This window comes from Rhipicephalus microplus, chromosome 3, assembly GCF_043290135.1.
Source record: "Rhipicephalus microplus isolate Deutch F79 chromosome 3, USDA_Rmic, whole genome shotgun sequence".
In the NCBI taxonomy this organism is placed as follows: domain Eukaryota; kingdom Metazoa; phylum Arthropoda; class Arachnida; order Ixodida; family Ixodidae; genus Rhipicephalus; species Rhipicephalus microplus.
Window position 1 is genome coordinate 136,753,112 of NC_134702.1, and position 13,758 is coordinate 136,766,869.

The 13,758-nt window shown below is 42.8% G+C and overlaps 1 long non-coding RNA gene across 1 annotated transcript; it reads right to left on the minus strand.

The window, feature by feature from the left end:
• Positions 1–518: 518 nt before the first annotated feature.
• Positions 519–8,896, minus strand: LOC142803944 (uncharacterized). Its single transcript, XR_012894382.1, has 4 exons — positions 8,766–8,896; positions 5,973–6,055; positions 2,662–3,714; positions 519–798 (listed from the first exon to the last, which is right to left on the minus strand). It is a non-coding gene; the product is annotated as an uncharacterized LOC142803944 (long non-coding RNA).
• Positions 8,897–13,758: the final 4,862 nt, after the last annotated feature.

Here is a 13,758-nt window from a genome sequence, read left to right on the forward strand (position 1 = left end):
CACTATGGACTCTGTGTGGAAACAGCGTCAGGTTGTATGACGCTGCCCGCCATGGTACTGGTGGTTCTGTAGAAACGGGCCTCATTACCGTAATGAATGCCCACAACAACATAGTTGGTGGCTTTCTTTGAAGTTGCCGAATAATATAGGCGTACTCATACATAGTACTAAACACTTGTTGGTCAAATATACTAAACAAAACCACGGGATTTTATAGTGCTGAGGGTAAATCTCTGCCCTTTTTTTTCATTTCATAGCAAGTGTGGTCACAGGTATCTCAAAAAGTGATGTTCTTTTATTGAGCTAAGAATAAACGAAACTCTAGTTCCCTTTTGCGCTGCCTGCTACCAATCTCGTGACAAATCAAAACAATGAAATTAAAAAAAGTGCAGTGTTAAGCTTTTTGTAAGCCGTACCTGTTTGAGTTTGGGGCACACAAACAAAATGCACGCAGTTAATGTACTTTATGTCAGCGTCACAACCAAACGAGTATTCAAAAAGACTTTGAAAAACATTCATTGTTTTGGGCAGGACCTAATATTTATTTTCAAAATGATACTGATATTCCGGCGTGTATTCGTTTAGAACGATAGATAAATGTGGTCAAGCATTCGACGGTTACTAATTTTGACAATTGTGCTGCTTTGTTGAATACAGGACTCTTGCATTTGCCGTGCTGGATGTAACGGTGCTTGGTACCAGGTGAAGCTGATGTTGCCAAGTGACGGCAGCTGCTTCGCGGAAAGTTACTTTGCATGGGCATCTGCGAAATCACTTCAAGGGGATTCCCCTTGAGCGCTGAAAAGAAAAAAAAGCGAGAATTTTTATTAGGACGATGTAATGACCTAAATAAAGGATTGACATTCTGCAGTCAGGAACCCTCTGCGGGGTGTCACCCTTGTAGGTAGCACTCCTCAAAGTGCTTCCCATAAGGATCTTTGTATCGTTCCATATCAAAGTATACAGCTTGAATACAAACCGTCGTTAGTCGTCAGGACATGAATAGCTGAATGTGGAGTTCATTTTCAGTTTTGTACTTGTCTCTACGCCCTTCTTCGTAACATTACGTAGCAACAAAATGCTCGCACGCCTTTTTATTTGTTTTTCATCCTCCATTTTTGCATGACTAGCATGGTATGCGTTTCAAGTAAATTCTGGAGGACTGCTTTCTCAAAACACTTTGTGAAGACTCACATATGGCACCACGTTTTCTGAAGGACCTTGAACTATGCCTAACTGCCACTCTTTCTGGAGATATTTTGCTGAAGCAATTGTGCAGAACCAATTGTCTCAATTCCTAACTGTACAAAAAAAACGAAGAAGCACCAACTAAGTTGTATTTTATATGAAGCTTTTATTGTACAGAATTTATCAAGTGTTCTCACTAGACATGCGGTGCAATATCTGATATGATGAAAATGTCCGTGTACCTTAGTCGTGCAAATGTTGTGAAATGAACTGCTGTAATTTTTTCCCATTCAGGAGATTTTACAATAAGATTCTTGAAGCATCACTTCGCAAGTTTCTAGCAACTGCAAGACTTGGTAAACATGTTTCAAGTGGCTATAGACAATTAAGTCAATTTTCGCACCGTACAAGAAAATGTATGGTGTAAGATAGCATAACACGAGATTTTGATCATCTAGCAGAAGGTATGGGAGAAGTAACTAACAAGACCAAGACACGGGATACGTTATTATCAGAACAATGAGGGCTATGAAAGTGGGTGACTTCTTTGTCATCTTGGTAGCCATATTCTTTCTACATTTTCTCAAACATTTTTCTCAACACCTTCAAAACGTTAGCAATACCTTAATGTCTATGACCTTAGAAAAGTTTTTCTACGCAACCAATAGTGCCCAAACAACATGTCAGCTTGCAAAACAACGGCTATGTACAATGTGGCAATATTGATTCTGTAATACGGGACGTTTACGACATCTTGAATGGTATTATAACTTCGCGTTGTGCAACTGTTAAGTAAGACATCAAACTATTTAACAAACATTTTCTCCAGTCTACAAATGCTTCGTATTGGTTTACCTTCATACAAGAAGTTTCAATATTAGCGCTATTTACTGGTAATTACTTTGCGCTTCAGCCATTGATATATCCTCAGACACTTCACTCGATTTTATTTTGTAGTACTCAACTACGGAAGAAACATCACTGACTTTGTGTCCATGAAACCAAAGCATCTTGTTTCTACCGCCAATTTGCCTATTAAACAATATAATTTGTAAAGCCCACGTAAATTTGCAACTTAAGTACACACAAAGTTAATGCGCAATGATGTTTAGTATGTTGGCTTCTTGAGCAGCTTGCCTTACAAGAAACTAAAAAAAATTTGCATTCGAAGGACAAGATGCCAATCAATGCAACTGGTAGGATATTCATTAGCCATCTTATTTTGTGCAACTGGCTTCGCGAAAACGATAAAAAGAAAAAAAATTGTGGAATAGCGCTTATGCTACTAGCTGCAATATCGCCATTTTTCGTGGGTTATCTTTCAATTCTTGTATTTAGCAGATTAAGTCAAATGATGTATTCAAACGGTAGAGTTGCTGTTCACATACTATGACTATAAATTAGCAGGACGGCACTTATACAGTTAGTGAACAAGATAGCAACTCTAATTTATTACTGTAGACGTATACTTGCCAGATTGTCTGATGCCCTGTACAGAAACCACGTGTCTTGTTTAGCCACTTTTTTCAAATATCTCGGTGGCACTCAAACGGCGTTGTTCTAAAGAACGGCTTTGATCTTCCCTGCTATCATCGCCCATACGCCTACGATACCGGCGACCACTTCCTCTTCTTGGCCAGTACTCCTCACTGCTACGACTGTCGTACTCCTCTCTACTACGGCTATCGTATTCTTCACTGCTACGACTATAGCGCGGTCGTAAACGTCTGTCATATTGTGTTCTTCCGGCTTCGCTGCGGTGAAGATAATCTTCCCATTGTTGTTGCCAATAGCGTCTTCCATTTTGGTTTACTTCCCTACCCTGACTGTCTCCAGGCGTCCATGGGGGTCGGCCGTAACGCCTTCCATTTTGTTCTCCTTGTCCCCCATTCTGACTGTCTTCAGGTCTCCATGAAGTTCGGCCATAACGTCTGTCATTTTGTTCTCTTTGTCCACCATTCTGACTGTCTTCAGGTCTCCATGAGGGTGGGCCATAACGTCTTTCATTTCGTTCTCCTTGCTGCCCACGCTGGCTGTCTTGACGTCTCAATGATAGTTGGCCAAAACCCTCTCCTTGACTACTCTGCCTGCCATATTGAACAGGACCACGTAGGCGGTAGTCGTCTCTGTAGGCTCGACTCACGTCTTCAAGGTCACTATTTTTATTCGGACGAGCACCTGACAGCCTTGAGTTAGTCGCAGATTCACCAGCTCTGTTATGTCTAGTATTTTGGAACATATCCATAAGTGGCTGGCTTGCAATGCCACTACTTCTGATAATAGTACCCTGGTTTTCATTGGTTGTTATTTGACTTCTGAGATTATACCGATCTTCCTGGCCATCACGTAACGCCTGGGCTCCACCGAAAACACTTCCTACACTCTGGCTGCCTCGGTCATTAGTTGACAAACTTTGTGATGTACTCCCATCATCAGGTGACCCGATTTGCAGTCCAGGCTGAGGTACATTTCCTGGATTATCCTCTCTCTTGCTTCCATGGTCAGCCTCGTGTTCAGTGCGGGTTGCTTCAAACAAAAAACAAAATACGCTGTTAAACAAACAATCACCAATGTCTTATCCTGAGAAAAGTACTCAACACTACTTCTTTCTTCATAGGAGTTCTGCCATTGAATGATTTCAAACTATTCATACCTGCCACAATGTGCCAAAGAAAGCTCCCGCCTATTGTTGTTGGCTTTGAGAGCTGACTAGAATGACTACAAACAACTTCATAGGTGCATTTGTACATGTGTTGGGCAAATGTTTGATTTCTCAAGCAAGAGAAGCGTATAACAAAAAGGAATTATGCTATCACTCCATCCGCTGACAAACCCGTGCAAAACTATGTAATTCGGATAAAGACTTTGATGTATAAAATCATGTTGAAGCCGTAGATGAAAACATTATCTTTTAAAAGCAAGACAAACATAAAGCGAGAAATTTTATTTTCGGGCATACCCACAGGCTGCGTAAAAATACTAGTATTCCAGTCTTTTTACGCGCTCAACATCAATTCGTATATGCTACTCGTCATAGGAGCGGATGGAGCGGATTGGTTTCTCTTATCAAGAATCCACAGACTTGCAATTTTAGCCATGTGCGTGGGTACCTTCTGTATGACCCCTGTTAATGTAGAGCCGCCATGGGTGCGTATTCAATTAACTCAATTTAGTATATTAGCGCCTCCCCTTCAACCCAAGGATACCATAGATCGTGTGCATGCAGTAATTAAAAACATTAATATAAAAAGTATAAACGTGACGAGAATTTTTCCATGTCTCCAAAATTACCTCCAAATCCACTGTACTGAGTGAGGCTTAGCCAGAATGAAATAACGATTGTGCTATGTAAAGTTTGAGGTGTTGCTTTGAATTAGGCGGTAAATATTATTACCATCATCAGCAGTAGCAGCAGCAGCAGTATGGCTACGGCCACTGCCGGACAAAGTCCTTTCACATGCTGCCACTTTATACCCGCAAATTTCTTAATCTCATCTGCCCATCTAACTTTCTGTCTCCCCCTAATCCGTTTGCCTTCTCTGGGAATCCAGAGAAGGCAAGCGGGTTATTTATGCATATTGTTATGCCATTCGTTGAACAGCTTCGCTGTGACCTGGCGCATCTGATGCTCAATAAATGTTTAGTTTGCTGAGAAGAATCAAATAACATTAGTACTAGGTAGTTGAAGAATGTTACCTACATTGTCATAAAATTTTTACAGCATAATCATGATTTGCAATACTGTAATTGCGCTGTTTTTAGTAGAGTGTTCTTACTAGACATTGGTAATTGAACTCGTGAGCGTTAAGAAAAAGCTCACATCAGCAGCGTTCATTCTAACAATTCAAAATTTATTGTCAGGGTCTTACCTTGAATCAAACTGATGCATTCAGCGTGGCAAATCAAGTACTCTACCACAGAGCCACGCCAGGTCTCGCAAGTAATAGACCCTAATGTTCGCAAACGTCAGTTGTGATTGCAGTGCTATATAATATATATTTAGAGATATCATGAATGAGCTCCTTTGATACAGCCGTTCCGTCGCATTAGCATAAATCGTAGTTGGGCGCCATCCCATGAAGCTGGCTTAAGTAGCAGTGTCCAGGGATACCCTCCTCGCGAACACCAGTGCTTCATATCAGCTTTCCGCTTATGACACCGCTAATATCCATTTTGGTGTTGGCATCGTTTCGCAACTGTAAAGTGCGGGTTATATAAAACTTAGGCGGCCCTTTAACGTATATCTGTACAAGTATTGGTATAGATATATTTAGCCCCACTTTGTAGCGTGTCGCTGAATATAAAAATTGTAATATATTCATCCACCATCCGCATGCTTCACATAACATTGATCCCCAAGGTACGTGCGATATGTCGAACTTTTTTCTCCATGAGCATTCTAAGTGCTCATTTTAGCAAGTCTCGTTGCAGGATATACGTTACGTTGTGGCTTTTCATTGATAATGTTTTCAAGCGTTCACTCTAAGGGCCTCAACTGCTTAAAGCAGAAGAGTATATGCAGCACGTATTATTACTATTATCTCCAGTTTTAAATTGCTGTGTCTTTCCCAGATAAGCTTCATGGTACAAAAATTAGTTGCATGTGGACATAATAATTGTAGGTGTGTAAAATGGAGACATTTTTCTCAAACCAAGTGCCTAGAGCCATGGAAAAAAGAAAACGGCTGCACGGCGGAAAAATATCAGCTGATTAGATTTAACTATGAAATGAGGTTAATCATGCAGCTGCGTATTCAGTAGCCGAATAAAGGGATCAAACTCACCCGAAACTGCTACAGCAACACTAAAGAGCACAAAACAGGTGGCAGCCTTCATAATTGGCAGGTCTTCCAGCCGCCTGAAAGCACTGCATGACATGACATTTGGTGCTCACACAAAAAGTTCAAGCAGCGTTGTTTATTGTTTATAGGTGCATGTTTATTTATTTCATGTTGATAGAAGGAGATGGCACAAATAGAGCTGTAAAAAATTGTTACCCGCCAGCACATGCCAAGAAAATGCTGTAGCCATATGTGCGAACTTATGTTGTAACATATTAGAAGAGCTTTGCAGCTGTGTGTAAAATGCTGACGTGTTTAGGTACCTTATTGTGATTTAAAGGCTCTGATATACAAATCTGTATTTATTCTATATTGTATTCTTATCTTTGGATATTTTCATATATGTTTGAAATAATTGTTGCTGTCGTCACTATCTACCATAAAATATAAAAGCTTAAGGGAGAACAATCATCCCTCAATCGTTTAAAGCATGAATAGGGCTCCAATAAAGCTTATGGCGTTTCTCAGAAGAAAACCACTTTAAAAAAACCGCCAGCCCTACGCAGAACCCGCAGCACAGTCACAGCGAAAGGAAGAAGACCGGTTCTTCAGAGCCTTTTCTAAACATTTTTTTGGTAACTGCTATATACAAGCACACTTGCTGGATGCCCACAATGCCATTGACAATCATATTATTTGTGTAGTAGGCCGGCGTTCAATACCTCGTTATTCTTCGGAAAAGCGTGGTATCCACCAAGCGCTTGCACAAAATTTCGTGCAAGTTTTTTATGCAGTGGCTAATTAGGATGAAGAATTTTGCCTCAAGTGAGTGCGCGCCACAGGGGATAGGTGATCAAGAACAAGATTTTGTAATGGGTTGGAGCATTGGACTACCCACTGGTTGGTTACGCATTTCGCATTGTTGGACGTCTGATCGTTCCTTAGCTGTTCCAAAACTCTTTGTTACTCATACTAACGTGATTCCTTTACCGACATCAAGCATGCTTAAGGCAAGCTTAAAACGGAGTTTCAAGCACCGGAGTGGTTTGCGGTGGAATGCTGACCTGGTACGCAAGGAACCCGGATTTGAATCCCGTTGTGCTCTTGCTGATTTTATTTACCAAGCTTGTTTTATTTCGTGCAATAGTGGTTACGGACACCGGCTGCGGCTGCGGGCAACTATGGCGCTACACGCGACTATTGTTGGAATCACCGAACAGTTTTCGCTGTAAAAAAATATGCACCATTATATTCAATACGAGCTGGAAACCATCACCCATTCGGGACAGCTGTCCTATATTCCGAGCTAATAACTGCTGGAATATTTACCGAGGTTCAAATTTATCAAAAATTATTTCCGCACGTGTATACACTCACGTGCACATGCAAATGCACACTCGAGATTGTACAAAGGTTTGTTAAAAGTTTCCCCACAGATATATAAAAAATTCTGGGTATGCTGCACCTCAACAATTTTTCAACACATGGCACAGTGAGGGCGCAGTGACAGTCAGCTGAGAAAACTAATTTTCATGGCGAACATTACTTCACTTCGTGACATTTTGCGGAACAAATTTCTACACATATAAATCAAACGTCAATGATTAAAGTGGGTTTTCTTAAAAATCTTGAAACCCACCGTTCAGAATTTTTTGTGTGTTCTTAATGTTAGCCAAGAAATGCACTTTCACATTCTAAGAATAACAAGAAAAGTTACAACTTTGTGAACTCGGAATTCCGAGTTTGTTTATTGCGTGAGCAGTAAGCATCCGGATCGCTTCAACGTGCGTGCAAGCCTAATATAAGACAAGTTTTTACATTCTAATAAACATTTGATGCATCCGCGACTGCTTGAGATTCCAGGAGAAGCATTGTGACCACCAAAGCCACACTATTCTCACTGAGAGATTGCTGTACTATACGCTGCCTGGATGTTGCTGCGTAGGGAGGTGGCTAAAATATTATCAGCTGTATATAAATGACCCTGTACTAATAATATTTTATCCTTAAGGACGTCTCACCTTTCTATTCAGAGTGTAAAAAAAGCTAAACGGTAAAATAATACAAAAGCGTAACTCAGCAACCATCGCAGCAGACAAGAATACTGTTGAGCGTGAATGGCGCGGATGTGGTCGCCTAGTCTAAGTAAAGCAAGCATGAACTTGAACAAGACTGTTACTTGAACGAGTTGGTACATGCTTAGCAGTGTAAACACGATGACGAAAGAGACCCGAAGTAGTGGAGTAGAGTAGAGCCTAGTATATGTGGAACACAACCACGCTGGAAGATTGGCGAACGACTGGGCAGTTCAAAAAATTACTTCATTTTTCTAGCTTACTTCTGTTAAGATACGGAAAGTGAAGACGGACAAAAATAAATGTTAGAAATCGAAGAAGTGCTCCTGTAGTGCGCCATTTGTCCTTCAGCCTTGTCGTTTTTTGCTGCTTTTCTCCAGCAAATTTCAAATCAAGAACTCGTTTTAGAAGTACCATTTGATAATTAGCTGGCTCTAAGGACAGGTGGTAATTACACATAAGTTTTTGTGGAATATTTACAGCCGTTCTTTCCAAAATGGCTTCACTGCCCTCACACTAATGTATTATTCAACCATTCATGTCGTGCTTGTTTTCCTTCATCTTTTATTTGTAACACAGCTGTTGCTGCTTGACATGCGTGACAGGCTCGCTACAGCCTTGTACGTGCGCGTTCGAGTACATTGGTTTTATGATACAATATTGAGGCATGATAATGTTCAACGAATCTGAGATGAAATGTAAACAAATTGAGGATACTTACATGAGCCACTCGTCACTTTGTTCTTACGAAAAGCTAGTTACTGCTGACAAAACACTGCACAAGTAGCTGCAAATTAGCCTTCACATTGGTTAACTTTGCGTCCATATTTAAACGTTTTAGTCCAAGGTTGCTCATTACACCTACAGTGACTGGCTTCAAAAACAACAGGAAAGGCACCTCACGAGAACAGGCTTCCAAAACAAGTGAACATGTTGACAGTCGACGACAACAAAGCATGCATTTGCTAAAATGGAACCAGTGTAAGCAAGGTTTTAGCTGACACTATTTTTGTCCGCGGAAGGGTATAGAACTTGGGGAATGTTCACAAAACAGCAAAGAGCATTTGTATGGTGGCTGTTTTATCATATCTTGACTAAAAAAAACAACAATGACAATTCTTCACTTGCTCTTCAATAGATGTTATAGCAATGAGTTCAATACACCTTTGTGATGCGTTGCTGTGGTTTCTCATTCAAACTTTGATATAGTGGTCATTATTTAAAAAACGATGCTGGAAGATTTCATTCTGCTTGGAGATGGCACAGATGGCTGACGCTTGGCCTTTTCATGACATGAAATTGTGTCAGAACAGTACACAGGCCGTTGTATTGCAGGTAACAATTATACCATGCTGTTCCCTCATGGGTAGCAATTGCCTTAAAGCACACGAATTGAAAAGAGTGTTTTTTAAGCATCAAAGTAATGTTACTTCTATGAAATCTTGTGACAGTGGGCCATATCGACCATTAAACGAAGGGCAGTGACCTCGTAAACGCAGATAAACGTCGTTGGGATCAAGTGCTGTGGAGTTGATATCCACAGACTTTCTGCAGTTACTTTCGGCAATTTTCTTTTTGAAATGCAATAAATCGGATTGATTGATCGATTTATTCATTTATTGAGAATTTGATCACTGGCTTCTAGGACCCGCCTACAAATTCGAATGTGCAATATACGTCGTTGCATCACTGTAGCTCAGTAAATGGTTAGGCTGGCCTATTTAACACTCATCCTGTTGTTTCACCCTTCTGAATTTCGTCTTGTCGTACTGTGGTATACCGAACAGCATAGTCTGATGTGACATTTCGTAATCTAAGGAACGAAAAAATCCTGAAACACATCACTTCACAGGGCTTGGGCCTTCAAAGAAGCCATTGATACTTGTCCAATGCCTCAGGGTCAGGAACACTTAAGCTCTCGCATCCCTTTACTCCTCCGTACCTCGACAATGATACACGTGTTTTTACGAGAGCAGCACATCCCCTTGACATTAGAAGAGCACGTCCGCGGTACAGAAAAAATCACTTCTCTGATGAACTGCCACAGGTCACTTGTTAATATGCTTTATTATAGCCTGAAAGCCTGCCAAATGGGGGAATACTATTAAATAAATCAGTTCTGTTTTAGCATTGAGGAAGACAAGTCTGTTTGTCAAAACGTCCGTTCAACACAACCCTTGTTTACGAATTTTTCATCACAATCTAAATGGTTAATAAGCACACAAAACCGTAATAGAATGTGACTTATTGAGCAAAGTTATTTTGTAATTTCGACTTACTGCACTGGCAAAAAGCCGTACTTATCGATCAACCTGCTGTCCACACGCTGACTTATCACCGGATTGCAACGTTGAAAAAAGAGAAAACAGAAGAAAAACATCAATATAGCTGGTGCTGGAATGTTAGAGGCCATTCCTTGCACATGAGCTGATATTCGTCACAGTTATCTAAATCATGGACTTCACGACCCCACCGCTGCTGCACCCAACAAATCATCCACGGACGGTGTAAATGCCTTTTCGGTGGTTACAGGGTACGATCTCGCAGGAACGTTACTACCACTCTTGTCTAAGAAGGTGCCCAGGCTCCTGTCATTCAAAAACGTCACGCCCTCTTCCGGTGAATCCCGTGTTTAAGACTCTGCTAACGGGTGAGCATCTAAGAGACACTGGTCGGGCTTCCTTGGCGTACCCCGATGCCACCACGACAGCACGTGGTCTTCCGTCCCCCAGGAACGCAGCCTATGCTTACCTTCAGGACAGCTTCTCGTTCGATTCTCTATTGACTCTTCAGCCGCTTGTAATACTGTACAAGCTCACTCGTACAAGCCACCCGCTACCGTGACCACACCCAACACATCCCACTTCTCCAACATTGCCACTGGCTCAGTATGTGGGTCATTAGATAGCGCCGAGCAGGTGCGGCGTACCCTCACGCGACTCCGCTTTGAGCTTAACGCCTTGATAGCATGCAGTTCGATGATATATCCTGCTGCTGTAAAACAATCTGTCGAATGAATGCCGGGCTGGCGGTGGCAGCCATGCAATATATTGAATCCAGTTCACCCGAGAACCACAGAGAGCTTACGCGTGTCCTCGCACAGCTCTCACTCAACTTAGCGGTTTAGCGTTGGCACATTCTCGATTTTCACCTGCCTGAGAACCATCGCATGCGCTCTGCTAATTACTCAAATTCTACGGTTTTAAAAACAATGCCGATCATTGGGTGGCAGCCGTCATTGCCTTAGCAGCGCGTGTGGCCTGCTGGTTCATGGCCGGGGACTGCTTTTATGTGGGAGCAGTGGCATGACACCGGTATGAAAGTGTCAAGCTGAATTCCTGGGTGGAGTGGAGCTCCAAGGTAATAGCTGCTCTAGGGTGGATTCAGTGTGTCTTCAGCTAGTGCAATACTTTTACCGAGGACGGGGCTGAGAAGGAAACCGCCTTGAGGCTGCAATAGTTCAAATGGTTCATTGGAGTTCACCTATGGACAACATCAGGGGCTTCCGTGCCCCCTATGTTGTCCATAGGTGAACTCTAATGTCCCCGATGATTCTGACCAAAGCGGCAGTAGTCCTCCTTTGTATGTACCAGACCCTACGTCAGTATTCGAGCTGAAGATAACGCCACCAGACTTTCCTCAGTGGAAAATACTGCCCTGAATTTCGTTATCGTCTGAGAGCATGACAGCGCTCATTCCTGTTGTTCTCGACCATCTGCAAGCTACTGAACCCAACCACACCGTGATCCTGAGCAGCACGATCAACGATCCACCACATCCCGAAACAGGCTTTCCAGATGAAGGCCACTAGATGGGTCTAAAATGATTGGAGCCCTATGCCGAGATTTCTTACCAGATGGAGGTTTTTTCGTTCAAAACGGGTGAGTACAAGCGTACTATCCGGCTGGTGAGACAGCTTCCTACCGAGACATGTCATGCGCAGAGACTTTAACAGGGTACACCAGCTCAACTACCCCAGCAAGCTGTACACACACACTACAGGATCACGAGCTGCATCGAAACGCATCTTAGAAACAAGCCTGCTGAGGGACACATACGCTTCGCAGGATAACGAGGTGCAAATGAACTCGTGATATGAGGCAAGCTCGACGCCACAATGTGCGACATTCAAGAGCTAAGCATGTTGTGCAGTCTTCAGAACGGTGACAGGAGAAACGTCAGCGTTTTGGGATGAGCCTGCAACCAACAGCAGGCAGTCATGTGCCGTTCGCCGCAACCATCAACAAATTTTATGCGAAGCCACTTCATGGCCAGAGACGTCGAGTACCATAAAACTGTCATTTCCGTCCCAGAGAGGAGTCTCGCACAGCTTTTCCCACAATCACAGTAAGGCTGATCTTGACCACCACGACACACCCTATGCGCCTCGCAAAGACACCTTTAGCAGATCTTTAATTTAAGGTACAGTGTAGTTGGGGCGGAGCACCACAATGAATGAAGCACTGTCGTCAGCTTCTCGCGAGACTAAGAGCGGCACTGGGTATCGGGCTGGGCTAGCACGGGGCAGCCAGAGGAAAGCTGAGACAGAAGAGGCAGAAGACAACAGCTAGCCTAGGATCAGCAGCTCTCTGCCAGAATTTATATATATAAATACTCCAGTGCCAAACCCACTCAACAACAGGGAGCCGAGGGACACAAAGAGCCATCCAGGGTCCCAGCAGTGACGACGTCGCCACTCCCACCATCGAGGCCTTACAACACCAGGCGGACGAATGCGGCGAAGACCAAGGCGGCGGCTTCCAAATGACACGGGGAAACAAAAGGTACGGGCAGTCTTAAACACGCATGGTCCCACTCATTTCTATCGATTAGGAAAATCATTGAAAAACGGGTGCAACACGAAAAACACGCGGAACAACTAACCAAATATCTATCTCACTAAATTGCACCTAAGGGCATCCGCCTAGCCTGCAACCCCTCAATGTCTACACTAAGTGAAGCAGAAAGGGGGAAGTGAAAAAAAAATATTACTAGAAGCGTCTTTGCAACTGACTCGGGTCATTGCGGACCATAGTGAGCGTGAGGCCGCCGAATACAGTGTCACGGAGGCCACGCAGAAATTGGTATCTAATCTCGGAGAGCATGAGGCAAGAGAACTGGAAAGATATGAACTAAAGAAGAGAGGCGAAATTTCAGTAGTAAAAGATAGAAAATTCAAGCGGGACTGCAGTAGCTCCACTGCTCTGCAACAGGAAAATAGGAATGAGGCCGTACAAGAACGCCAGGGACCACCCGTACCACAACCTAACTTTGAGGAGAAAAATGGGAACTCGAAACTACAGTGCAATCCTAATCAAAACATCCATACTCTCGAATATGACGCTGACACTGCCGTGCCACGTGATAGCCAAGAGCAACCAAAAACTTATGAGGAAAATGTCCTCAATCTGTCAAACAGAACACTCACACCCGCTCAGCTTCAACTTTTGTCGAGAGGCTTAACCTTTTGTCCGTCATCCGGCAGATTCAATGAATTTGAAATGTACCAAGACCTCGATAACCTTGCGCGTAATCTCCGCCTCCGTGAATACTTTCATGATCGCAAGGACTGTACGGACGAGAATAGAGTGATTGGTGGTGACAAATCATGGTGTCCGGGTGAGCAGAGGGACAAACACCTCGATATGTATATATCAGCAGTTCAAAAAGATATAATCAGAGCGTATGGAAAAAAATCGGCCATTTCGAAACAA